This window comes from Heptranchias perlo, chromosome 35 (genome assembly GCF_035084215.1).
Source record: "Heptranchias perlo isolate sHepPer1 chromosome 35, sHepPer1.hap1, whole genome shotgun sequence".
NCBI lineage: Eukaryota > Metazoa > Chordata > Chondrichthyes > Hexanchiformes > Hexanchidae > Heptranchias > Heptranchias perlo.
In genome coordinates this window covers 11021577-11036173 of record NC_090359.1, presented here as the reverse complement: position 1 = coordinate 11036173, position 14597 = coordinate 11021577, and the positions used below count along the sequence as shown (strand labels likewise).

The 14597-nt window shown below is 45.8% G+C and overlaps 1 protein-coding gene, 1 long non-coding RNA gene and 4 other non-coding genes across 6 annotated transcripts in view; 1 reads left to right on the top strand and 5 right to left on the bottom strand.

Moving 5' to 3' along the window:
• Nucleotides 1-14597, bottom strand: part of LOC137302350 (uncharacterized) — a 413555-nt gene that overhangs the window by 3377 nt on the left and 395581 nt on the right. The gene's annotated exons all lie outside the window — the stretch shown is intronic.
• Nucleotides 1-14597, top strand: part of LOC137302345 (zona pellucida sperm-binding protein 3-like) — a 1023493-nt gene that overhangs the window by 678875 nt on the left and 330021 nt on the right. The window lies entirely within an intron of this gene.
• On the bottom strand, nt 2559-2630 carry trnae-uuc (transfer RNA glutamic acid (anticodon UUC)). Its single transcript has one exon. It is a non-coding gene; the product is annotated as a tRNA-Glu (tRNA).
• On the bottom strand, nt 4968-5040 carry trnaf-gaa (transfer RNA phenylalanine (anticodon GAA)). The gene has a single exon. It is a non-coding gene; the product is annotated as a tRNA-Phe (tRNA).
• Nucleotides 8233-8314, bottom strand: trnal-uag (transfer RNA leucine (anticodon UAG)). Its single transcript has one exon. It is a non-coding gene; the product is annotated as a tRNA-Leu (tRNA).
• trnad-guc (transfer RNA aspartic acid (anticodon GUC)) lies at nt 12147-12218 on the bottom strand. Its single transcript has one exon. It is a non-coding gene; the product is annotated as a tRNA-Asp (tRNA).

Genomic DNA, 14597 nt, shown 5'->3' with positions numbered 1-14597 from the left:
GAGCGGTGTAACTGAGTACAGAGATACAGAGAGACACCAGCAGAGGGAGGTAGAGAGCGGTGTAACTGAGTACAGAGATACAGAGAGACACCAGCAGAGGGAGGTAGAGAGCGGTGTAACTGAGTACAGAGATACAGAGAGACACCAGCAGAGGGAGGTAGAGAGCGGTGTAACTGAGCACAAAGAGACAGAGAGACACCAGCAGAGGGAGGTCGATAGCGGTGCAACTGAGCACAGAGATGCAGAGAGACACCAGCAGAGGGAGGTAGAGAGCGGTGTAACGAGGTGCAGAGATGCAGAGAGACACCAGCAGAGGGAGGTAGAGAGCGGTGTAATTGAGCACAGAGATCCAGAGAGACACCAGCAGAGTGCCCAGGAAACCAACCTTTTATCTGAAATCTGAGGCGTGATCTAAACTGCACAGTAGAGGAAGCATTACTGTATATCTAACCCGTGTTGTACCCTCCCTGGGAGTGTTTGATTTGACAGTGTCGAGGGAGCTTTGCTCTCTATCTAACCCGTGTTGTAACTGCCCTTCTACAACTGGAAAGTTTCTCCTTCTTTACTCTATGAAAACCCTTCACAATTTTGAACACCTCTATCAAATCTCCCCTTTACGTTCTGTGCTCTCAGGAGAACAGCCCCAGTTTCTCCAGTCTCTCCACATAACTGAAGTCCCTCATTCCTGGCACCATTCTCGTAAATCTCTTCTGCACCCTCTCTAAGGCCTTGACATCCTTCCTAAAGTTTGGTGTCCTGAATTGAACACAATACTCCAGCTGAGGTCTAACCAGTGTTTTATCAAGGTTTAGTATCAATTCCTTGCTTTTGTATTCTATGCCTCAATTAATAAAGCCAAGGGCCCCATTTGCTTTCTTAACAGCCTTCTCAACTTGTCCTGCCACCTTCAAAGATTTGTGTAACTACACCCCCAGGTCTCTCTATTCCCCCACTCCATTTAAAATTGTCCCATTTAGTTTATATTACCTCTCCTCATTCTTCCTACCAAAATGTATCACTTCACAATTCTCTGCATTAAATTTCATCTGCCATGTTTCTGCCCATTTCACCAGTCTGTCTATGTCCTCCTGAAGTCTGTTACTATCCTCAACATTGTTTATTACATTTCTGAGTTTCGTGCCATCTGCAAACTTTGAAATTATACCCTGTACTCTTAAGTCCCGGTCATTAGTATATATCAAAACGAGCAGTGGTCCTAATACCGAGCCCTGGGGGACACCACTGTATCCTTGCCTCCAGTCTGAAAAACAACCGTTCACCACTACTTTCTGTTTTCTGCCCCTTCACCAGTTTTGTATCCACGCTGCCATTGTCCGTTTAATCCCATGGGCTTCAATTTTGCCAACAAGTCTATTATGTGATTCTTTATCTTGCCTTAATCTCTCCCCGCATAGAAACTCCACGACCCATATTCATGGCCGCCCCCTCGACCTTGCAATCACGTGGCCTCTCTACTCACGATCGTGTCAATCATGGATAAGGCCATCTCTGATCACATCCTTGTATCCCTCTCCATCCACATCGAATCAAAGAATCATAGAAAGGTTACAGCACGGAAGGAGGCCATTTGGCCCATCGAGTCCTTACCGGCTCTATGCAAGATCAATCCATGTAGTCCCACTCCCCCAATGCACATCACAGAATGAACTCAGGGATCCCACGCCACTTTCTATGAGCGGTGACAGGCTGCGGTTATGGTGAAGACCGGGACCCAGGGCTGAGGCTGTGGTCATCAGTTACTCTGGGAGTGGCACAATCTGTTTCATGACGAGCCAAGGGTGAGAGTAACCCCAGGGAGTCAGGCTGGTGTTTAGAAGGTTGTGGGTTCCAGCTCCCGTTCCAGGACTGGGACACATGATCCAGACTGACTGTGTCGTTCTGAGAGGGAGCTGCATCGTGAGAGGTGCTGTCCTTTGAATGAGGTGTTAAGTGGTAATTTGTGAAGAGCAGGGAGTTCTCCCGGTGTCCTGGCCAATATTCTTTCCCCAACCATCAGCACCCAACAAACAGGAGGTCTGCTCAATATAGCATCACTGTTTGTGGGATCTTGCTGTACACAACTTGGCTGCTACGTTCTCTTATAAAACGATAGTGACTGAACTTCTAGTGAAGTGCGTTGGGATGTCCTGAGGATGTGAAAGGTGCTATACAAATGCAAGTTCCTTGTTTCTCACAGTGGGCCATGTCTCTTTCCTTGTCTCATTGAGACTCTCAGTTAATTGGTCCGTTATCTCCGCAGATGGGGCCCGACCCGCTGAGTGTTTCCAGATTGTTCTGTGCGTGTTTCACTCAGACTCGGGTTTTACAGTAAATAATAAAAGGACTGCAGTCAGACACTTGGCCATGAGCTGCTGAGTGACCTGTCGGGATATTGTTGCTTGCTTCCCTTCAGCTTGTGGGACTGGGTTTTTGGTGCACTGTCCCTTCAAGTGCTGTGGTTTGCCTCATTTCTCAGTGTGATTGTGGTGCGAATTCAGAAGCAGCAGCCACAGTCTGGACTGCAGGCAAATTGGGAGGTTGGGACTAAAAGTTCACTATTCCCACACCGGGAGGCGAACCCGGGCCGCCTGGGTGAAAACCAGGAATCCTCACCGCTAGACCATATGGGAACTGAAAAACCAACTAGCAAGAAGGGCACTGAGACTACAACCGGAAAGTTAACGGACGATTCAAAGGAGGTATTCACAATTATGAAAGGTATTGACAGAGTATTTAAGGAGAAATTGTTTCCAGTGATGGAAGGGTTAATAACCAGAAGAGAAAGATTTAAGGTAAATTGAAAGACAGTCATGGGGGGTGTGACTAAGATTGAGACCATTCATTCAGCTGCCTCTGCAGCTCCCCTCCCTTCCCCGAGCCCACCAAGTTAATCTCCGATCTCCCCTCATGCCCTCTCTGAGCTCTCTTGACCATGAGACCCACCTCCTGCTCCCTCGACCCTATTCCCACCAAACTGCTGACCACACAACCTCCCTTCCTGGCCCCATGTTAGCTGACATTGTTAATGTTCTCCTCTCCTCAGGTACGGTCCCCCTCCCGATCAAATCTTCCATCATCACCCTCCTTCATAAAAGACCCACCCTTGACCCCTGTGTCCTTGCAAACTACCACCCCATCTCCCACCTCCCTTTCCTCTTCAAAGTGTTGTCGCCTCCCAAATCCATGTCCATCTTTCCCACAACACCATGTTTGAATCCCTCCAATCAGGTTTCCACTCTTGCCACAGTACTGAAACGGCCCTTGTCAAAGTCACAAATGACATCCTCTGTGACAGTGTAGAGGGAGATTTAATCTTGATCGAACCCTTGATGCACCTGCCCCCGCAGTGTTTGATGGCACAATGTAGAGGGAGCTTTACTCTGCCATGTACTGTACAGTATCAGTCTGTGATGGAGCAGAGCCCTGCTCTTTAACAGAAATTATTCTTTTGATGAGCCACTGAGCCGCTAAAGCAGCCTCCGAGATCCAAAGTCTGATTTCCATCCCACAGTTCCAGCAGTTAGCGAGGGCTGGGCCACGTTAACAGCAGCTCTCTGTTCCTGGTCTGGAGCTGAGGTGTTGTGTATTGTCCCTGACACAGGGACCAGACGGTGAGCTGCTGGCTCCTATTGTTCTGGGATCATTCCCTGCTGCTCTGTTCTCACCTCTTCACTGGGTCTCAGATTATTACCAGCCATCTTCCTGATCAATAAACAATCGCCAGTCTGGCCGGGGAGATTTGAAATGTGTGAAACATTTCATGTGTCTCATCCCTCTCCCTGGACACAAATAAATAGGCCGTCATGAAATGTTCACAGTCCATTTCTTGAGCCTTCTCCTTCTTAGAAGAATCTTTTAAACTCCTTGCTAAAGTGACCATTGATCTTTATGTCTTGTTTTGCGGTATGTCCTGGATTGTTCCAGGTCAGCATTGTAATAACTCGGTGGTAGTTGAAAAGTGGGATCATTATATTAAATCGAGATATTTATCACAGCCCCGCCCCCCAAACATTCAAACCACCGTTCAGGAGGAGAACCCCTCTGCTCGCTGACCTACATTGGCTCCCAGTTCACCAACATCTCAAATTTAAAATTCTCCTCCTCGTCTTCAAATCCCTCCATGACCTCGCCCCTCCCACCTCTGTCACCTCCTCCACCCCGACAACCCTCCGAGATCTCTGAGCTCCTCCAATTCAGGCCTCTTGCGCATCCACGATTTTCATCGCTCCACCATTGGCGGCCGTGCCTTCAACCGACTGGGCCCAAAGCTCTGGATTTCCCTCCCTAAACCTCCCCGCCTCTCTACCTCTCTCTCCTCCCTTAAGACACTTAAAACCTACCTCACCTGTCCCAATATCTCCTTATGTGGCTCCGTGTCACATTTTGTTTGATAATCGCTCCTGTGAAGCGCCTTGGGACGTTTTACTCCGTTAAAGGCGCGATATAAATGCAAGTTGTTGTTGTTGTTGGGGTGGAGAAAGGGTTTTCTTTCTTTTTATGACTCTTTTCTATCTCTCTATTTCTTTCCTTTCTCGGACTCTGTTTTCCGGGCATGTTTACTGACACACATTACAATCTGTGTCACTCGGTGTCTAACAATGTGAGGCAATGTGTTTTATTCCCGCTGTGTTATCTCTCTGGCGGTTTGCTGATAAATGTTTAACTCGCGGCCTGTTCCCGTTAATGGTCACAAGCAGTAACAGACAGACAGAGCGTGTCTGACCGCCCTGAGATGTGGAAAAGGCATCAGTTTAGGACAAATGCATCAAATCAAATGTTCATCGAGCACCGAGAGAGACAAAAACCAGAGAGAAAGGCAGAAGGAAATAGAGAAATAAAAGCTAAATACAGACATCCTTGATGTCTCTCTATTCCATCCCCAACCGTTCAGTGTTGGGTAAAAATGTCAGTTCAAATAAATGTTCGAGAATCGACCCAAAGAAGAAGAAACAAAATAACCCGAAAACGGCCGAAACCCGGGATCGAACCAGGAACCTTTAGATTTTCAGTCTAACGCTCTCCCAACTGAGCTATTTCGGCCCCACATCAAGCTAGTTCTTGGGTCATCCTCTTGTAATAAAATATAACCCCGGGTGGAATTGCCCCTCCCGCTCATTCCTCACTTCGTGAGAATGAGACCGACCATCAAGGAGAGATTTTCTGATCCTGTCGTTGAATCTCATTTATATTAAACATTCCTTGAACTCTCTGCCGGGGGGATTCAGAGCTGGGGTTCGCCATGAACCAACTTCCCCTCAATTCCCAGCTTTATCAGTGAATCGACCAACAAACGCTCGACAGAGCTCAGGTTATATTAATAATAAAAACAGAAAATGCGGGAAACACTCAGCAGGTCAGGCAGCATCTGTGGAGAGAGAAACATCCATTCAGGTCGATGACCTTTCATCAGAACTTTCCCCACAGATGCTGCCTGACCTGCTGAGTATTTCCAGCATTTTCTGTTTTTACTTCAGATTCCCAGCATCTGCAGTATTTTGCTTTTGTTTTACAGCTTGTATTAATGTTCTGCTGATGATATCTTAATATTATCTTATTTTTGGCCACTTTAATCCGTTTCATGGACAAATTCTTCCATCATCCCTTCTCCCACATCGCTTCTCTCTCTCATTCATTCTTTTCTCCTTTCAATCCAGAAGAGGGCGGGAATCAGAGCTCACCCCCCGAACCCTCCGCAACCAGACACCCGTCTACCACTCTGTGTGATCCAAGAGACAATTCAATACATTACACTCTGTATAAACACAGAAAGCTGACACACCAGGGGAGATCGCACGGTGTTGGACACGGAGTGAAATAAGCTGAAGTGTTTATAAAAAGTTACGGATCACAACCCGTGTCTCTATCTCTCTCCGCCATCCTGGCCCGTGCTGTGTTATCCGTTCTCACCCAATGTGTTACTGGTAATTTTGTGGAAGTGCATGACGGGATACTTGACCATATTAACTCTTTATTAACTCACATGATAGGATTAGCCACAAACACAAGGTAAGCACAATTGTGTAATTGCGTTTGAGCCATGGTATGTTGATAATTAGGCCTAGCACAGCCTGGCCTTCCTTGAGATAAGGACAGAATATAATAATAATAGAGCTGATGAATGGCCATGAAGCCTTGAGACTGACTCCAGCCTTACTGATAACAAGGAACAGGAATGCGGAGAGAAAGAAAAGAGCTGACATCTGCTCAGGCCTCCGTGATGGCTCTGGATGTTCGGGGGCTGGCTCACTACTTGATTGACCAACTACCTGAGCCAATAAAGAATGTACGTGTACGCCCATATTCTGTAACAGGTGGGCGTTGTCTAATGAATTGTATGAACATGAGCTGTTTCATTGACTCGGCGAAGTTGCACCCTCAACCACTGTTTGAGGTGCACTTCCACTTGTATACATGTTGGGGTTCAATAAAGTTTCTCATTCTACTTCTTGTTTGGGTGTTAATGCATTTGTATACTGTTAAGTTTCGACAGTTTTCATCAACATCTTTGAATGTGGCAGCACAAGTTGGTGAAACCGTTAAAACAGCATCCGGTTCCTTGGCTTAATAATAGAGAAATAGAGCACAAAAGCAAGGAAGTTATGTTAAACGTTTATAAATCATTGTTCAGGCCTCATCTGAAGTATTGTGTCCAATTCTGGGCACTATAACTTATTAAGGAGGTCAGGGTCTTGGAGAGGATGGAGAGGAGATTTCCCAGAATTATACCAGGGATGGGGTTTAGTTGTGTGGAGAGACTCGAGAACCTGGGATTGTTCTGCTTCGAGCAATGAAGGTTAAGGGTAGAAGTAATCCACGTGTTCAAAATTAAGAGGGGTTTTGATCGAGTAAATAAGGAGAAACTTCACCCATTGGCGGGAGGGTCGGCAACCAACGGACGCAGATTTAAGATAATTGGCAAAAGAACGAGAGGGAAGTAAGGAGGTTTTTTTACACAGCAAATTGTTATGATCTGGAACGCACTGCCTTAAAGGAAGGTGGAGCTCGATTCAATCGTAACTTTAAAAGGAGAATTGGATAAATACTTGAGTATCTCCCCACAGATACTATCTGACCTGCTGAGTGTTGCCAGCAGTTTCTGGGTTTATTTTTGAGCTTTCACTATCGCAGTTTTCCTGACAACCTGCAACTTGCCTCAAGGGCGCAGATTCAAGCACAACTTTCTTGTGCTCTTCTCACACACAAGATCGCACTTTACTTTCCGACACACGCGCTTTAAAATCTGCCGTTTCCGCACACAGCGTCCTGCGCCACGAGAATTTGAAAGACCTTCCGCTCATGACCTGTAATCGCTCCTTTTTCCCCACAGGCGCTCTTTACATTTATCCTCTACTCGATTCAATCGCACGTTTCAACAGAACTATTAAGATCAAGGCGGAACATTTCCGATCTTACTGCACCGCCCCAACTTGCCAAATGTGAACCTTTCAACCGCCATTCACAGCTCTGTCGCGCTGCCCGTCACTCACGCAACTCAACTGCTGAGAGAAAAGAGCCAACAAGCATCAAAACAAAAACCAGTTCTTCAGTTACCATCCCCTGGATCACAAGATTCCCCAAGTTAATTTTGTGAACATTCGGGCGGCTGTCTTTCCAGAGACCAGCCCTGCTTTCGTCATGTTTGTCTGTCGAGCGATCACGCAGATCGAAATGTATCGACTGGTTTCAAGGCACAAATGAACATTGGTGCGAATGGGACATGTGCCCAATAGAAACAGCGGTCGGAGCAGAGCAAACTTAAAGGAGTGAGATCGTGAAAGTGAATGTTGGAGTCGGCAATGGAGCAGGAAAGTTTCCATGAAATGGAAGGAGGAAAGTAAAGGCGGCCTCTTGACTGTGGAAGGAAGGAAAAGCTGGGAGAAGAGGCGGGTTTGAACTGTGGAACATCAAGTACAGGCATGTGAGAGAGGTGGGATTTGACGGAATTGAAAGGTTTCACCAAAACATTTTTCTTTCATGTTCTGAAGATTGATTTCTTGCTGCATCCTCTCAGCATATGTGGCGAAGGAAAAAAATCGGTAAATGAAACTCTGTGGAGACTCGGATTCGCTCCGATGTTACTGCGACCACAACGCAGAGTGTTAATCACAAAACGATCACGACGCAGCACATGAGGTGTGGCAGTTGTGCCCCAACAACATTAATTGCACGCATGACACTGCTGAGAAAGAAAGATTTTGGTGATGAGGCTCAAATAATGAACAGCTCAAATTATGGCAGCGGTGGGATTCGAACCCACGCCCCCGCAGAGACTGGAGCCTAAATCCAGCGCCTTAGACCGCTCGGCCACGCTACCATTTCACAAGGGTGTTGTCCAGAATCTCGGAACTGGTGATTGAAAAGCGGCTTTCCGACTCTGACCTTTGAGTCCAAGATTTTTGCCTTGAAAGAATCAAATAAAAGGGCTTTCTTTGCACTGTTCTTGCGACCAGGTGGCTGAGTGGTTGAGGTGATGGACTGCTGATCCATTGAGCTTTGCCAGAATGGTTTTGTATCCCAGCCGCGCCATTACTGCCTTTTTTTAATCGTTCATGGGATGTGGGCATCGCTGGCGAGGCCACCATTTATTCCCATCCCGAATTGCCCTTGAGAAGGTGGTGGTGAGCCGCCTTCTTGAACTGTTGCAGTCCATGTGGTGAAGGTTCTCCCACAGTGCTGTTAGGTAGGGAGTTCCAGGATTTTGACCCAGCGACGATGAAGGAACGGTGATATATTTCCAAGTCGGGATGGTGTGTGACTTGGAGGGGAACGTGCAGGTGGTGTTATTCCCATGTGCCTGCTGCCCTTGTCCTTCTATATGTTAGAGGTCGTGGGTTTGGGAGGTGCTGTCGATGAAGCCTTGGCGAGTTGCTGCAGTGCATCCTGTGGATGGTACACACTGCAGCCACGGTGCGCCGGTGGTGAAGGGATTGAATGTTTCGGGTGGTGAATGGGGTGCCAATCAAGTGGGCTACTTTGTCCTGGATGGTGTCGAGCTTCTTGAGTGTTGTTGGAGCTGCACTCATCCAGGCAAGTGGAGAGTATTCTATCACACTCCTGACTTGTGCCTTGTAGATGGTGGAAAGGCTTTGGGGAGTCCAGAGGTGGGTCACTCACCACAGAATACCCAGCTTCTGGCCTACTCGTGTAGCCACAGTATTTATATGGCTGGTCCAGTTCAGTTTCTGGTCAATGGTGACACCCAGGATGTTGATGGTGGGGGATTCGGCGATGGTAGTGCCGTTGAATGTCAAGGGGAGGTGGTCAGACTCTCTCTTGTTGGAGATTGTCATTGCCTGGCAATTGTCTGGCATGAATGTTACTTGCCACTTATGAGCCCAAGCCTGGATATTGTCCAGGTCTTGCTGCATGTGGGCACTGACTGCTTCTTATCTGTGGGGTTGCGAATGGAACTGAACACTGCACAATCATCAGCAAACATCCCCATTTCTGACCTTATGATGGGGGAAAGGTCATTGATGGAACAGCTGAAGATGGTTGGGCCAAAGACACTGCCCTGAGGAACTCCTGCAGCAATGTCCTGGGGCTGAGATGATTGGCCTCCAACAACCACTACCATCTTCTTTTGTGCTCCGTCTGACTCCAGCCACTGGAGAGTTTTCCACTGGAGCGGCAGCTGAACGGATGGTCTCAATCTTTGTGACAAAATAGTCCAGGAGCTCCTCGCAATTTTTGTGGTGAGGGTGGAGGAGGCAGGGGGTGCAAGAAGTCGGTTTGTGGTCGAGAAGAGATACCGGGGGTATCTTTGGATTCCTGGATAATCCTGGAATAGTGAGCAGTTTTCTGTCTCTCTCTGTTTCGGGCTGGTGAATTAGCCCGGGTCTGTTCACAGGGCGATTCTGCGTTTTATTTCTTCCTCATTATTGTGGTTCTGATATCGAAGTGAGGATTTTAAAATCTGCTCGGAGATCAGTGAAATTAAATCGTAGAAAGTGAAAAAGTCCGAGTCAGTTTTTCACCGTATTTTCTTCATCCGATGTTGCTGATAAATGAAAGTGAAGCTTCTAAAGGCAGACCTTCCCGTCGGGGAATTGACCCCAGTCTCCAGGGTGATAGACACTGATACTCACCACGATACTAACGAGGAACTGGTGCCGGAAGGGGATGTACGTTCACCACAGATGCTTCACGTTTCAGTAAATCTGTTTGAACTATTCTTTTGGTGACAGTTTGTTTAACTTTCCACGGACCACTGTTGAAAGAAGAATTACCGACCACTTTTCCATCTCATGTTGGATCATGATGTGGGGAGCGCGGGACAGAGTGAGACAGAGAAAGACCGACTCAAGAAAACATAGAAAATATGAGGCAGAGACACAGACAGATAGACACAGACACGCATACACATGGAGTGACTCAGAAATATGGAGAGACAGAACATGGATAATTTGGCTGATTTTTGTTCTATTTCTGTCGTAGATTTCGAGAAATCTGACAGATCAATGAGCATAAAACTCGAGGTGTTCAATGCTGTGGAATTTTAATTCACTTCAGAATTATTAATTCTACAAGAAACTTGTTGAATTTTGAAACGCAGAGATGAACACGTTGATAAATGACGGGATCTGAAGTCTGTCAGATTTGAACCTGCGCGGGGGAAATGAATGAATTTCCAATCTGTCAACTAAACCACCAGTTAGTAAAAATCACAATTGCTCTGCATCCAGTCCTCAAACAGTCTCCGTACAATAATATTGTGAAAGTGACAATCACCTGTTTTTTTTCTCTATAGTTTTTGTTTAGGAAGAAGCTCGGCGAAGACATAAAATTAAAAGTTGGCATCTTATAAATGCTTCCTCCCCGTCGGGGAATTCAACCCCGGACGAGGGTGGGGCAACTCACCACGAGAAGAGAGAAAGAAAGAACGAAAGAAAGACAGAGTCAGTTGTCGTTGTCTAACAAAGAGATGGAAATGTAAAAGGTTCTTTCAAGAGTGGCTCGTGGAAAATGAAACAAACTGTCATCAAATAAATAGTTAATAGAAATGCACTGATACATGAAGCATGTCTAACGCCATCTGGGATAAGTGCATTGTCACTGCAGCAGTTCCTCGTTAGTATAGTGGTGAGTGTCCCCGCCGATCAAGCTGGAAACCGGGGTTCAATTCCCCTACGGGGAGATTAAACTTCCGCCGCCTTCAAAAGCTTTTATCTCCAATATTGGATGCGGAATATACAGTGTAAAACTGACTCGGAGTTTCCCACTTTCCCCAATTTAATTTCACTGATATTTCAGCGGTTTTAAAATCTGCTCTCAGCTTCACTCTTCACCTCGATGTTCGACTGGTTTCTGTGATGGTGGGGATTTCGGGAGGAGGCCGAGATGGATCATCCACTCGGCACTTCTGGCTGAAGACGGTTTCTGAAACGTTGCACTCACTTGCTAGGCTTTTCCATCATTGAGGATGGGGATGTTCATGGAGCCTCTTCCCGTTCGTTGTTAAATTATCCACCATCATTCACAAATGGGTGTGGCAGGACTGCAGAGCTTTGATCTGATCCGTTGTTTGTGGGATCGCTAAGCTCTATCTACAGCATGCTGCTTCCACTGTTTGTCAAGTAGTCCTGTGTTACTTTCAGGTTATTGGTGTGTGTATGTGTTTATGTAGCTAGGAATGTGTGTGTTTGTGTATGTGTGAATATGACTATGTCTGTCTCACTTGTTATATGCGTTTCTGAGTGTCTCTCTCTTTCTTTCTATGTGTCACTTTTTCCCTGCTCCCCAAATAATTTTTCTCTGGACCTTGACTAACAAAGAGACAGAAAGGAAGTCTTCTTTCAACAGTGGCATGTGGAAAGTTAAACAAATTGTCATCAAAGAAGTAGTTAAAATAGATTCACTGAAACATGCATCATTTTCATTGCTGTATGTGAGATCTTTCATGTCTGCGCCTGTTCCGAGACCTGTCTCTCTCTGTTTCGGGCTGGTGACAGCGCGATTCTGCGTTTTATTTCTTGCCCATCATTGTGATTCTCACATCGAGCTGAAGCGTGAGGCAGAGAGCAGATTTTTAAAATCGCTGTGAAATCAATTTGTGGAAGTGGGAAAGGCCGAGTCAGTTTTTCATTGTATTTTCAACATCCAATATTGCAGATAAATGAAAGCGAAGCTTCGAAAGCAGCAATAACCTCCTCGTCGGGGAATTGAACCCCGGTCTCCCGCGTGACAGGCGGGGATACTCACCACTATACTAACGAGGAATTCGTGCAGACGTTTGCCGTATATTCACCAAAGATGCTTCACTTTTCAGTGAATCTGTTTGAACTGTTCATTTGATGACAGTTTGTTTAACTTTCCACGAACCACTGTTGAAAGAAAAATTACCGACCACTTTTGCATCACATGTTGGATCATGATGTGGGTAACGCGGGAGAGAGTGAGACAGAAAGAGACAGATCTTCTCAGGACAATATAGAAAATATGAGGCACATACACAGACAGATAGACAGACACACAGAAACAGACACACATGCACATGGATTGACTCAGAAATACTGAGAGTCAGAATATGGATAATTTGGCTGATTTTTGTTCTATTTCTGTCGTAGATTTCGTGAAATCTTGCAGATCAATTAAAATGAGCATAAAACTCGAGGTACTCAATGCTGTGGAATTTTAATTCACTTAAGAATTATTAATTCTACAAGAAACTTGTTGAATTTTGAAACGCAGAGATGAAACAGGTTGATGAATGACGGGATCTGAAGTCTGTCAGATTTGAACCAATGAATGAATTTCTAATCTGTCACCTTCACCACCAGTTAGTAAAAATCACAATTGCTCTGCATCCAGTACAATAATATTCTGAAAGTGACAATCACCTGTTTTTTTTCTCTATAGTTTTTGTTTAGGAAGAAGCTCGGCGAAGACATAAAATTAAAAGTTGGCATCTTATAAATGCTTCCTCCCCGTCGGGGAATTCAACCCCGGACAAAGGCGGGGCAACTCACCAGGATAAGAGAGAAAGAAAGAACGAAAGAAAGACAGAGTCAGTTGTCGTTGTCTAACAAAGAGATGGAAATGTAAAAGGTTCTTTCAAGAGTGGCTCGTGGAAAATGAAACAAACTGTCATCAAATAAATAGTTAAAAGAAATGCAATGATTTCTGAAGCATGTCTAACACCATCTGGGATGAGTCCACGTATAATACAGCAGTTTCTCGTGAGTATCCCCGCCTGTTACGCTGGAGACCGGGGTTCAATTTCCTGACTGGGGTGTTTAACTTTTTCAAAAGCTTTTCTCTCATTTTTCTACAATATTGAATGTGGAATATACAGTGTAACTGACTCGGAGTTTCTCAATTTAATTTCACTGATATTCCAGCGGTTTTAAAACCTGCTCTCAGCGTCACTCTTCACCTCGATGTTCGACTGGCTTCTCTGATGGTGGGCATTTCTGTGATGCTGCTTATTTTGACCTCTTCTCCAAAAATCCTTCGTCACAAAGCAGTCAGGCGTTGCCTGTTGCTGTGGTTCGGATGCTGTAACGACACCTGAGCTGTGGTGCTGTGATCGTATGGTGGTTCGTATTCTGTGTTGTGGTCGTAGCAATCTCCGTTCGAATCTGAGTCACGGCATAACTTTCTCACCTCTTTTATCCTCTGCCACACATACCAAAAAAAGGCAGCAATATATCAATCTTCAGTATTTTTTGTTGGTGGTGAAAACCTATCCATTCCTTTAAATCCCAGCACTCTCACATGCCTGGACTTGAGGTGCGTGAGCGACGGGCAGCGCAACAGAGCTGCGATTGGCGGCTGAAAGGTGCACATTTGGCAAGTTGGGGCGCTGCAGTTGGATCAGATGTGTTCCGCCTTGATCTTAATAGTGATTATAGGCCATGAGCAAAAGGTCTATCAAATTCTCGTGGCGCAGGACGCTGTGTGCAGAAACGGCAGATTTTAAAGCGCGTGTGCAGGAAAGTAAAGTGTGATCTTGTGTGTGAGAAGAGCACAAGAAAGTTGTGCTTGAAGCTGCGCCCTTGAGGCAAGTTGCAGGTTGTCAGGAAAACTGCGATAGTGAAAGCTCAAAAATAAACCCAGAAAATGCTGGAAATACTCAGCAGGTCAGGCAGCATCTGTGGAGAGAGTTCTGATGAAATATCATCGACCTGAAAGGATGTTTCTCTCTCCACAGATGCTGCCTGACCTGCTGAGTGATTCCCGCATTTTCTGTTTTTATTATTAATATAACCTGAGCTCTGTCGAGCGTTTGTTGGTCGATTCACTGATAAAGCTGGGAATTGAGGGGAAGCTGGTTCATGGCGAACCCCAGCTCTGAATCCCCCCGGCAGAGAGTTCAAGGAATGTTTAATATAAATGAGATTCACCGACAGGATCAGAAAATCTCTCCTTGATGGTCGGTCTCATTCTCCCGAAGTGAGGAATGAGCGGGAGGGGCAATTCCACCCGGGGTTATATTTTATTCCAAGAGGATGACCCAAAGGCTAGCTTGACGTAGGGGTGAAATAGCTCAGTTTGCGAAAGAGTTAGACTGAAGATCTGAAGGTTCCTGGTTCGATCCCGGGTTTCAGCGGTTTTTGGTTATTTTGTTTCTTCTTATGTCGATTCTCGAACATTTA